The 13,834-nt window shown below is 36.4% G+C and overlaps 1 protein-coding gene across 3 annotated transcripts in view; it reads left to right on the forward strand.

Annotated features, from left to right (window-relative positions):
- LOC132707326 (discoidin domain-containing receptor 2-like) overlaps positions 1-13,834 on the forward strand; it is a 212,032-nt gene that overhangs the window by 75,680 nt on the left and 122,518 nt on the right. For all 3 annotated transcript variants that reach the window (XM_060679126.1, XM_060679129.1, XM_060679127.1), the window contains one exon: positions 2,483-2,536. The gene's annotated coding sequence lies outside the window, so the exon portion shown is untranslated. The remainder of the gene's footprint in view (positions 1-2,482; positions 2,537-13,834) is intronic.

The raw sequence follows: 13,834 nt of genomic DNA on the forward strand, positions 1-13,834 counted from the left end.
CGTGACGTCAATTCGCTCGTTAGACTACGTGCCAGCCCGACGGTGGCATAGAGAAGCCATTAGAGAATAACAACGCGTTGGTCTTGGTGGTTTGAATGTTAATTTTAGTCTTGATCTTGTAGCTTTTGTTATCTTGCGTTTACTATCTAAAAGAAAGTTTTCAAAATGACCGAAGCAGATTTTTGAAAAGGTCAATATGACAAATTATCTTTAGTGGATATGTTTATGGTGACATCTTATGTACAAAACACCGAAAGTTTTTCTTTTGCTGAGGTTCGCGGCGTTAAAGCTAATAGGTATGTTCATAGAAAATGTAGCCACTAGTTTTAAACCAATATAACATTGTCATCAGCTTAAAGTTTCGTAGTTTTTATTTTTAATGTTAGTCTTGATTATGTTGCTTGCTTTTGTTATCTTGTGTTTAGTATCACAAAGAAAGTGTTGAAAATCACCGAAGCGATTTATAAAAACGTCAATCTGATAATTGAACTTTATTGGATATGTTTATAGTGACATCTTACATATTGGCATTGATAAGTTAAAGTGTTCTTTATTGTATTTAGATCGGGAAGCCATTCCTATGGAGACTGCAATATGATGGGTGCAAGTTCGAAGAGCTAAAAATGTTTGCATGTTTAAGGCAAAGTGACACCTGAACGTGTTAACAAAAAACAAAATTTTTATTTTCTGGTAGACGAAAAAAAAATTTATCTGGCGTTTTACAGGTTGTACTCAACCACGATGGCTCGATTTGTAATATTGTTTTTGCGTTGCTTCCATTATTATCATGTAAAGCACACTAAGCAGAAATACAAATTGTCGGAAATTAATTACAAACACACCTTTACACAAGTCAAAAATAAACGTAAATAATATAATTCTCGGCCTATAACTTGAGAATAATACTACAGCATGTCGCCGATCGAGAAGCAGCGGTATGACGTCACGATCATTAGCGCGCGTTTAGTGTCTTTTAAAAGGATTAGCCGAGTGTCACAACTTGAATTATATATTGCAACTTAAACATTGGGTTTTGAGTGTTGATATCTGGTACGCGTTATTTCTATACATAAACAAATGTATTAATGAAATACAAAAATGTTCAAGTTCCCTGTTGGAAATGAACACGAACTCTGTTAACGAGTTTGCAATAATTGAAAATTACACCATTCTGCACACACAACACTTAATATTATAGATTAGCCCGCTAATTCCTCCGATTTGAAGACCCGCGTTATTTTTCGAATGAGGATATTTGAATGAACAAGTCCACGTCCAACATTGGAACAATATAAATTGTACATTGTAATTTTGTTATTTATCATTAACCTTTTTCAGTGAAACGTGGTCTTGTAGCAGGTTCTTTTCCTGGTCGATGCAAAATATTAAAAAAAGTGGTCAATGGTTTCAATTCGAAGATGTCTCCGCAGCTTACTAAGCTACCATCAGCGTTGGCTATTTCTCGAGTTGTATATAAAGGCTTATAAAAGATTTGACATTTAAAAAAATTTGCCAAAATTTTCGTTGCCATTTCGCGTATTTAGTAGTGTAAGATGGTTGTGACAATCCTCTACGATTGTATATAAAAAGTATTCCGAATTTGGAAAAAAAAATTAAATCAGTTCACAGCAAATTCTGGTAATTATTTTCTAGTTGAGGAGGGGGCGGAATTGCTATATTGATTAATACCAAATTTTCTAGTATTTACCGCAGTTGGAGTCCTGTTTTAAAACTGAAAAAAAAACTGTTTTATTTAATGCTTTCGCTAAGAGTGATGTTCGGACACTTTGGGAAACAAAAGTACAAAAAATAAACATTTTCTAAAAAAATAAATGCAAGGATTATGCGTTTTGCGGCATTATTCTAACCTAAAATATTAATAAAAGAACTCAAAAAACTTGGATTTCGTTAAGCATTTTCACTTTACGGTTGGTTATTCATGTCCAATTTTCCAACGTTTACCAAATGAAACGTTTATTTATTATTTGGGATCGTTGGGATCGGAATAAAATTTCATTGTTTAACTTTTTTACCGTATAACTCCGTTAGCTCCGGGTTAAGATTAGCCCTAGATAAGCGTCTCTCCGAAGTTAACCTTGTATTGATAAACCGACCCTGGCTGGTGAGTTTTGCAAGTTACGCAAACGTAGGCGCTCATTGGTGTGACGTAATGGAGCACAATAAACAAAAATGAAAGCAAACAGAGGTCCCGCATAACAGGGTCGCAAAGTTCGCTTTGTTTTATACGAGCGCAGATAAAGCGGGACCGCCAACTCGCGGGATTTCATACCCGTTTAAACACGGCAACACGGACATCGATGCTTATCGCGGCCTTTTTTGCCTGCCACATCAGAAATATGGCGCCGTAAAAAAATCCAGCTCGCCACGCATCATGTTGACCACACGGTTTGAGTTTTTCGCGATAATGGTTGGATATGTGGGGTAATTACGAGTCTAATAGACCTGTATCTTTTGGTTTCAGATTGAGAAACTCTTCCAAGATCATATAGGAAAATACAGACTGGATAGCACCGATGTAAGTATTGTTAGTTTGATCCAATACGTTATTTACTACACTTGTGGTTGCTGAATTTTCACCAAACCGTCGGAATTCTGGCAACGCAGGCGTCTCCTACTCTTGCCACTTTAATCGCTTGACAAAGAAGAATCCTGTAACAATTGGCTTGATGAAAGCGATTCTGCACCTCAGAGTTGATTGACTGAATTGCCTACTATACTATCTAGTATTTTAAGGATACCAAATCCATTGATCAGTCAGCAGTCTAGACCGATATTTTTATATTTTGTATTGTGTTTTACAACAATTATGGTTTGCGATCGAACTCTGGTACTGGCTGAACTACCGACGAAAACTCCCGTATCTCGAGATCTGACTTGTCTTCGGACCTCCTGGATCCAGCTTGTCATTTTAACTCTGGACTAGACCTCCGTCTAGGATGCCAATAAATATGCCATTTACCAAGTAATAATACTCACATCTCTGTAAAGCAAAGTATGATGAACAGCCCAGATTATTCCTATTTAGAAGCAACAAGGAGCCGAAGACATAATACGTGACCGAAATTAGAATATCCAGCAAATGTAAATTTCTGTTATTAATATTTTGGGAAGCAGTTGGATAAATTATCCGTAGCGTCAACATTCTCAACAAAACTTATTGAAAGGAATTCTTAAAAATTCAATAGCCAGTTGCTGCTTCACGTAAGTTTCTGCGAATCACATGGTAGGTCTGGTAGGTTTTCCCAGAATAATTGTATCTCATGGTGTAGTTGCTGTACTTCCAGTATAAGACGTTACAACCGACTCAATCTTCTGCCTATCATATCTCCTTGCAACCCACGGAGGGAGTTTCTTATAACTGCACCGGTATGGCTGAGAGCCACCCGATTGGATGTAATACGTTATTAATGAAGGATTGAGCGTTCATATTTCTGTCCAAAAAAACAGAGGTGATCTGCTTCTAACTGTTATGTCACTCCACGTTATCCCTAGTAAGCGCCTTTCTCCTTATCTTCGGCAGATTCCTCTACGACCATAGCTTACAAACAAAAACAGGACTAGTCACTGAAATTCCACTCCTGATTCAAGTGTGCTCATTATTGCCACTATGCTTATGTCTATTGACTAATGAATACCAACCGATAATGATATGACTATAGTCCATAAGCTCCAATTTTTAGATAAATCTGTGGCAACCCTCGACTCATGCCTGTAACTGTATTTATTAATTCATTTATTCAGAATAGGAGTCATTACTGCCCATCTGGTTCGCCGCGAATTACGATATAATAAATAAAGCCTTTTTAAAATTCGCAACTCGAATAAAGTAAACTATTTAAGAAAAACGTAAATCACAAAACTAGCTATTCAGGAACAATACAGTTACTTACAAGCAATCTTAAGTGACATTATTGTAAATCAAAATCGAAATATTCTCTTAAGGAGTACTCAGTACTCAGTACCTTAGAAAAGCAGATATGTACTTAAAACCCCTCTTTTTGGGACAAATGTAGATTATAATAAAAACCTGCATTTTTATAACTTAGCAGACTGAAATATACATTATCACTGCAGATGACTACTTAAAAATCCACTTTCTTGGATTGATAGTAGATTCTTCTTCCTTTATTCAAACAGATTCCAGTCAAAATCGGCACCTCCAATGCATATCGAACCTGAAACCGCATAAGAACTGCAGATATCAGCCCAAACTATCATTTTTTGATCCAAACAGTTACCTTTTGTTGTCAATATGTTTCAAATACTAGTCAAAATTGGCATCTTCGGGCATTAGAGTAACGCAAACCTTTATAAACAATTAGATATCGATGTAAAACCCCCTCTCTGAGTCAAATAGTTGCCGATTTCGATAAGATCCCAGTCAGAATCTGCTTTTTCGCCTCTTATTGCACGGAAATCTAACTTAGAAATGCAGATATGTACTGAAAACCCCTCCTTTTGGTACAAATAATAGGTTTTCGCGCTTGATTTATAGCAGATTATTGCCAAAACAGGCTTTTTCATAACATACCGGGAAGAAATCGACATTAAAATTGAAGATGACTACTTAAAAGCCCACTTTCTTGGATTGATGGTATGTTTTTCTTCCTCAAACGGTAATTAAGCAATATGGTTTTGTTTTATATGAAACAAATTGATTATTTTCAATGACAAGTAAGCTGGTTAAAAATAGGCGGCACATAGGAACTATTAGTTGAAAGGACCACAGCTACCCCAAAGCCGGAGGCCTTAAGCGAAATTCCGATCCTTAACACCAACTTCTATCAATGTTTGGGCGTTCTTCTGAGAGAAAACCCAAGCCTTAGCCAAGAAAATAGAAGTAACTGTCATGATGAAACAAATAGTTCTAATCCTTCCATCAGCGCTTCACTTACTGGAAAAAAAGATCTCATATCATTAAATTTAGCCTGAGTGAGCCACTCAACACACTAACCTTTTTCATCTTTGGATATAAGCCTCTCCACTCGTCTCTGTCCTCTATTTCTTTTATTTTCCCAATTTCCCAATTTAAAATACCTTTGTTCCATCTGTTGCCTTTTTGTCTGATGTTATGGCCGGCCAATTTCGATTTTGACTCCTCTTCTTCTTTTTACTTTCGTTACATATCTTATCCGCTCATTTATTTTTCTATCTATGACTTTATATTTTGGGAACCGGAGATGATGATGATTACTTGAGTTTTCAGGTATGGTGGCTAATACTTCCTTAAGTTTAACAATTGTTGCCAAACGTACTCATTCGTCAACTTCTATTTTTAATGTTTTTTCTACTTTGTTTTTTGATTAAGGTTTTTAATTTCGCTAATTTAAAGAAAATATGATTGCACCTTGAAACATTTTTTAAAGAACCCCTGACTTTTCCAATCTACTATTAATATACAATGTATTTGTATAACAGAAGCACCTATCGAAAAGCCGTCAGAAACATCGCAAAACGAAACGGGAGCACCTTTTCGCAGCCATCGGGCAAAAAGCGCCGCCAAAGAAAATTATTAAATTGACAAAGTCAGATCGCGTTCCCCGAAGCTTTATTTGCCGCCATCAGTCGGTTCCTACTTGTTTGAAGTTCGCCGTATTAAAACTAAATTGCATCCGCTCCGAGCACATCGGGATCGCCTAGGTTTTATAATTGACTTCGTCGTCTTAAGACGACGACGACGACGTGCGGTTATCCAGCTCTTTATTTTTCAGAAGCAAATATCGCAAATCGACGTTGCGTGATGTCATTTGGCGGCACGGAAGACGCGAGTCCCGCGGATTTATTAGTTTTTTGAGTCGACGTTCTTTACCGTTTGACGGAGACGCACGCCGCTGGTGCTTTACGGTTTTCGATTAAGGTTGATTTTTATTATAAATAGTTGGGTTGACGCCGCTCCCGATAGGGGACATCCATAATTGTAAAATCATAAATTAAAATGAAATGATATGTGAACTCTCCGCAAGCTACTAAAAATTTTATACACCTAACACGTGTTCAATGAGCAAGTTTTGAGAAAAGCGGGCAAGACTGAAAGCATTTATTTCTTTCTTCTTACCTCTTTAGTGTAGGCAATTGCCTGTTTTTTCTTCGTCCCCTACTCCCTGTCTAGCTCGATCCCTTTCGAGGTCGCCTCATACTTCTACGATCTATGGGATTGATCGTTCCATTCCACTTTCGTTTTAATATTCGGTATTTTGTTATCCGCTTTACACGTTTGTTAAATCTTTTTCACTAACTCACGCTTTTTTGGTTAGTTTGGTGCTTTTCTTTAAATCGATCTTAATTTATGATTTTGATTGCCTTCTTCTTTCTTTCTGGGAAGATAAATCAGTCGTTACTTACAGATACTGCTTTTTCTGCTACTGATTTTATCTTGCGAATGTTTTCCGTGGTTTTAAAAATAATAACAAAAAAAGGAAACTCATCGACGGTAAGAGTTGGGCGCCGATCAAACCTGGTTGGTAGCCTCTGCTGCTGATGTAAGTGGCCAGTGATAGAATCGTCGTTAATAACTGGGACGAGACGACCTCTGGAAAAATATTCAATTGTCCAGAACAGTCTCGGTCGCTACGGTTCCTGTAGGAGGTAGAGGTCCTGCAGGTGGAGTCGTCTATTACTTCTGTTGTTTTCATCATCGCAATTTTGTTGGTTAGACGTTGGTCTTAAATCGACCCATGTGTGTTCTAGTGTTCCTGTTGTCTTCTTGGTTTGCTGGGTATAGTAAATTAACCCTTGCTTTAGGATACCTTTGGTTGCCTTTTTTTAATTAGTTTTAGTAAGAGTCTACTTGGGTCTTTTTATAAATATACAGGCCCTTTTCCTAATCCTCATCACCAAATCCCATTTGGGAAGGCAAAAGTTGGGGGGTGACCACTGGGTGGCACTACTGCTTTTTGTCTCAACCCCTCTCGGCAAGAGATGCAGCAAAAAAAGCAGTGTCGGTAATTAACGACCGATGTATCTTCCCAAAGAGAAAGAAAAATTCAATCAAAATCATCAATTAAGATTGATTTAAAGGAAACTACCTGATTTTTGCTCATTTTGCTCTCTGTTCCACAACGTTTTCCCAGCGATATTCCATAATACTTTGGTTTCTGTTGTCTCCATCATCTGCTTAGTATTTGTCTAGTCCTGTTTCTGCTGTGATAACTGTTACATCTAGTAAATCGTAATCTTTAAGACCGAAAAATATACAGAGTGCTTTAAAAAGACAATTATCATGGTAATCCACAAATCTTGAGATAAAAAAATAATAAAAAATATAGGTCTATAGCTCTATAGTAACTTGTTAAAAATAATTGAAAAATGTATTAAATTATGCCTAACCGAATGTCTCGATATTTTACATCACCAGTATGCCGTTGCTTGACTCAATTATCTTTAATATCTAAAAGTGGTCTTATAATTTTGAAGAAGTATCAGTCAAATAAATAAAATCCGTCAGATCAAGGAGGAAAAATGGTTGAAATAGACTTGAATATTTTTGGTTGGTGCAGCTCACTTTTGACTAGAGAAAAATTTAAAGAAAAATTGGTCGAAAATTGTCTCAATTTCTAAACCTCTGTAACAATACAAATATAAATTTACTAAAAAAGAAAAAAGTTAGATTTAGATGCGCCATTTTTTTTTGAAATATAATAATTCTGATTCCAGTACAAGTACAAGTACAAAAACAACCCTCACTCTCTCGACATCGTCATATCTTAACCCCAGATGGCTGCACTACAGATCGGTGGAGGTAGAACAATAATATCATACAGCTTTCTCCTCTAATTCTAGAGCACTAGCACTTTTCAATCTAGACATTAAAGAATTGAAACCACCAAATCGTTGGTTGTATTTTATCACTAAAATTTAGGACATTTCATTGTGAGCTGTTTGAGGCTAAGAAATAAACTGTCAGATATAAAAACTTATAACTCTATCGTGGCTATCGTAATAAAACTTGTGATTCTTTCCTCCTTGTTAGAAAATCGTAACTTTGAAAGAGATTTTTGTAAGCACGTTCCTGCAGAACTTCCTATTGGATATCACTTACCAGCAAAAGCCTTAGAATTACACTAGCTACCTTGTCAATAGTTGGTCCTACAAGCCCTTTTAAACAGAGGTAATTTTCTATGTAATAATGAACGGTGAACGGTACAGAAAGGAATGAGACCCAGAGATTCACCTTGCAAGACAGCGTCAACACTATCATGAGGCTCGATATATGAGTGTTGTGATTTTCGAGGTTTTTGCAGAAATTCGGATTGGTACTCGGAAAGAATAATTACGAACAGGAGGAAGAGGAATTAGTGACTTAGTTCGCACCAGAACTAACCAACTGCTTCAACACTCTTGGGCAACATTCTTCGCGAAAGCGCCGCCAGGCAGCTAACTTCAAATTTCCTTTATTTTTAGTAGATACCCGATTTATTTCGGGTCCAAGAGTCGTGAGCGCTACAGCCACATGTCTAATGAACCGCTTTTGTTTGTACACAAAAAGTTTGGCCGTACACGGATAGCGCACACATAAATTATATTCCGGCCACCACTCTGGTATGGGAAAACGAAAATAAATATGCGATGTTTAAAATTTAATTAGGCGAACTGAACGGTGGTGGTTTATGTGTGATGTTTGTTAATGATCGGTGGATTTCGTGTGATTTGTTGCGCCTTTTGACACGCTGACGCGTTAATTGGGATACATTTGTCCGACCAGTGCCCACCGATATATAATAATAATAATTAAAAAAATACATTTATTGTCTGAGCAAAAAAAATATTTGCACGACAATGGGCCTTGCCAAATTTAGCTTTTCGGATAAATTTTAGGTGCTCTTTAGGCCTCCTATTAAGTTAAAAGTACCTTATATTCTATTTAAACCCAGACCTAGTACACGATACATTAGAAAAATCGAGATGGCAGACATATGACTGGGTCCCTGTTTCATTGAGAACGTTGCAATGCGATCCTAGATTTTGCTTTAAAAGTGTGACTAGAGGGACAGAGATCGACGCTGCCGCCAGAGTTTAGGAGTCAGGCAATGCTATATGTAAATTTTTGTTTTGGTATTTAAAAAAAAAACTATCGTAGGAAGATTTCGTCCGTTATACCTCATCCTTATCGCTTCAGGTGAGGAGATATGTGATCTTTTCTTCGAACCCCATATATCAATCGCAAGCAGTAATTTTGAATAATTTTCATTAACGAATAATATCGGCCAACTGGATCGAAGAAAAAGGATCATTTTTCGAGTTCTGTTGTTTTTTAGCGTTAAAGTTAAAATAAATAAATTAGAAAAAACAATCTATTTTGGTTTCGGGGTCATATATTCCCATGCCAAAGATTATAGTAAAGATGATTTTGAAGCCTAAAATATCAAATTTTTGACTCTAGTTAATCTAAACTTACAGAATGGACCCATTTATGGGCCAATAACTCCCTTGTTATTGTAGAACTTCACCTCAGTAAAGTACCTTATTTAGGTTAATATTTATAAAAATATATCTACAATATCCAATTTTGGAAATCTCACTCCTACTCAGTACCGTCCAGTTGTGTTTTTTGTATTTGTTGTTTTAGTTTATCAATGATTTGTTAATTAGGTTTATATCTATTATGAAATGCACGTTTTTGAGATACTCAAATACAGGGCGTTCTGTTTAAGAAAATGTTAAATTTGATATTATCTCTAAAATGAAAACATCCTTTTTTTTTAATACTCCCGGATTCTACGAAAAATTTCACTTTAGTATTTAGAGCTTTTTTTTTATCTTCATGAATAACCTACTGACAAGAGATAAAAACCGGCAAGTTTTAGAAGTAGTTTTAGTAGTATTTTCTAACTAAACCTACTTAGCGTAGGATCTGACTCTGCCATTAAAAAACAATAAAAAAGAGAACGGAGTCCATATTGCAATAGGCCAGGGGACCACCAGTGGAATTCAGAACTTGTAATTAGATGCAGGATAGAACAAGCAAGAACAACTTTTCTAAAACTAACTTAACTAACCGGAATCTAAATTTCAAACACAGGTGGAGAATGGTTAAGTGTTATGTGTGGTCAGTTCTTCTGTATGGAGCGGAAGCGTGGACGCTTAAAGCTGTTTCTAACCGCATTGAAGCGTTCGAAATGTGGACTCTGAGACGGGTGCTTAACATACTCAGAAAGATAAGCCAGTGGACGGGTATAAGCGACTTTCAGTCGCTCCAGGAAGCTGCAGTAAATAGACTCATATGATAGGGAAAACGGAGGTCGCCTAAGCAGGAATCTGCATTGCACCTAAAGAAGAGAGGGGGGAGAGGGAGAGAGAGGAAGATAGAACAGGTAAACAGGTAGAGAGGGAGAGTGACAGAAAGGTGCACTAGTTCTTTTAAACAGCCACGGAGCGAAAATTCAAAGGTTACAACCGAGTAATGTGGTTGGACAGTTTGAAATAAATCACATCAACAGAATATTAAATTTTATCAAAATCATTGCTAACTAGGAGGAACAGGCAATTACCACAAATCAAAATTATTCAAAAATAAAATAATATACAGGATATTCCGGTTGAAATAAAGCCATTTCATGCAGTCAGAGACTGTTGAGATATAACATGTGCGATATTTCTGGAATTTAGACCCATATAATTTTGAATTGAGTATATTTGCGAAGTCACACTGCGGAATTTTTCATCGATAGAAAGCTATATATATTATTTTTGTTAACACGACAGAACGGAATTATCATATAGGGGAGGGTGGGGCAAGGCGGCCCACTTAAACTTTTTTTTCTTTTTGGGGGCTTTTAACCATCAAGTCCATTTATTTTATTTATGAGAGGTCCGTTGTGCCCCAGGGTGGCCGTCGTGCCCCACTCTCCCCTACTTATAATGTTATATATAATAATAATTATTATTTATTAGTAGTTATTTAAAAAAATGTTACTGATTAGTACCTATTTTTCTATAGATTAAAAAATTTGTTATTGGTATTTATAAGATTTTCGAAAGCCCTGGCTTTAAGCTAAATCCATAGAATTATCCAAAAATTAACACTTTCAATAAATTAATTATGATTACGGGCTAAAATGTGCCAATAACCAGAATTATCAGGAGAAAACGCGAGAACAAAAATTTTGGTTAGTTTTTTAGGTGGGCTTCCTTGCCCCGCCCTATCCTATTTTCATCCTAGGATATTTGGGACTGATATTTCCGAATGCCATTTCAATATTTTTACATTTTCCGCTTTGCAAACAAGCCCATTAGAAATCGTAATATGAGTATCGGTGAAATACGCGTTACGGGCGGTGGGGGGTGCAAATTGAACGAAAAAAGAAAAACAAAATAAAATTTACGACGTTGTTTGTACCCACAACGTTATTTCAGCTTCGGATTTGCATTTCTTTCTCGGCGAACTCTAAATTATCAGCAGCACTCCTCGGCTCGTTTTTCCCGCTCGAGATTTATTAACCACTTCTTCGGTGGTAAATTGTGGCTTGAAAACGAAGAAAAACCGGCAGCGCTTTTTTCCGCGTCCAAATTTTCATTTCGCTCGACAAACCGAACAAAAATTAAAGACCCGATATTAAGTTAATTAAGAGCTCGCTTAATTAATCTCGGATTAAAATGATCCCGCTTCCTTTTCCCTTTCTGATTTCGTCTTGAACTTTTCCCGGCCGATCAAACCTAAAACATAATTCGAGCTTTTCCGGGCGATTTAGCCGCGAAAGGTTCGGTCGGCCGATATATATTTTCTTTCTTTCTCGTCGAAGGAATCGTCGATCGATCGCATTCATTACGTCCTACTTTAATGGTCTTCCGGATTGAGATGTGCAAACTGGCCGGTTATTTGCTCGTTAAACCCTCCCCCAAGATAGCTTTTGTATTTGAGATTTGTGTCCTGTTTATTGGAAAAAATATACGAGAGACGAGCTCGTCGGATAACGCGAAATCCCCATCGCAAAGTCCAATTTATTAAAAGCAGTTGATTGAGAACCCAACGATTGCAAATTGATCGATTTTAATTATATTGTAATACAATATATAATCTATAGTAATATAATTACAACAGACACTAAAACTACGTGTTACTCGAATTTAATATTATATATATTTCTCGGTTCTTTTGGAAGAATAAATAATATTTATACGTCCGTTTACCAAATTTATTATAGAGATTCTTTTTGGAATGATAGATTTTTTATATCATCATTCAACTTAGACAATACTTTATATTACTTAAATATAATATAGAGTAATATCACTCGCAAAAGGTACACCAATACTTTTTACTTTATAGCTATTTCGTGATCGTAATGTAATCTTAATTTTCGTTGTTTGAATCGCCATAAAATTTATAAAATATAAAATAATTTAATGAACATTATATATAATGTATTTTAGTATATAGAATATATAACTTCAGTTTTCTATAATTGAGACTCTGCCCTCGATATCCTATTTTTTTTATAACTTCCTGCAAGTATTATAAACGTGCAAGGCGCCAAAAATAACTGTAGTTTTATATTTTATTGTTGCTTGGTAATTTTGTCCCATTTTCTGACACAATGATTGCTGGTATATTTAATTTAATTATAAATTGGTTCTTCTTCTTCTTCTTCTATATTAGGCACTGCTGCCTGTTACTTTAATGTAATTTTTATAACAAGTTGTTGTTCCACCTTTTTCGTGGGCGTCCTATACTCCTCCGACCGGCAGGCGATTTTTATCTTGCTGTCCTTATTCAGACATTCTATCTATATGTTGATTCCATTTTTGTGTTCTATTTCTTGTCCAGGTGTTAATGTTTTCAATTTCACATGTTTTCATTTGTTTCTCTATCCCAGAGTGTTTCTCTGCTATTTTCCTTAATGTTTTCATATCATTTGTTTCCAGGCATTTCTGATTCTTAGATGTTTCCGGTCTTGTTTCAGCACTGTATGTCATGACTGGTATTTATTCTTCCATATCGTGTTGTTTAGGCATCCTGCTATTCTACTGGCTTTTGCAGTTTCATGCTCTATGTTATTATCATATGATAATCTAATTCCTAAGTATTTGATGTTCATTACCTGCTCTATAATTTGGTTATCAAGTTCCAGCTTCTTTATTCTCAGCTACGAATACTAGATAGCGTCAGCGTACACAACACTTGTATTTCTTTATGGTAATGTAAATTGTTATTACCGTTACTAATTCGATAAATAAACATTTCTATTATCAGAAATTACAAAAAACCAAAATTGCAACAATTACTGAAACAAGTTTTTAATTTTTTTAGAATACCTAGGTATTTTACAGTCGTTTTGGAGAAAAATTTTGTATATAATAATAATAATAATAATTGGGTCGTCGCGACCCTGAGGTTAATTTAAAGCGGACTGTAATTTTTTATATTCAAGCAGAGCCCGTAAGACGTGGTCTTGAGGGCAGAGACGGCACTAACCTTTTGTCGCTGCTGTCTCGCTGGACTGGGGCCCCAATAGCAGCTCCTCTTCGATCTTGAGGATCACGGTCTCGGTACGGTGGAGGTGGTTCACACGCACACGCAACGCGTAGGGAGACAATAGTTTTTTCTTTTGGGGGGTTCAACACTATCGGCGTGCTATCGATGCCAAGTTCGAACGCGACAGACGTTAAGCACGTTCTTAGTCGGACGTGCGCGCGCTCTCCCTCTCTACATTTTCCACATGGCGGCGACACCTTACGGGCCACTAAATTTTTAAACTTCCGCGGTTCTTGCCCGGGTGTTCGCTTTGCGGATTTAACATTCCACCCACCAAATGGATACGAAAAAAAAAAAAGGGGTTTTCTATAAAATAAAGAACAAAAGAAACTTCTTGCTAAC

The sequence above is a fragment of the Cylas formicarius genome, unplaced genomic scaffold, assembly GCF_029955315.1.
Source record: "Cylas formicarius isolate icCylForm1 unplaced genomic scaffold, icCylForm1.1 PGA_scaffold_9__14_contigs__length_23061073, whole genome shotgun sequence".
NCBI lineage: Eukaryota > Metazoa > Arthropoda > Insecta > Coleoptera > Brentidae > Cylas > Cylas formicarius.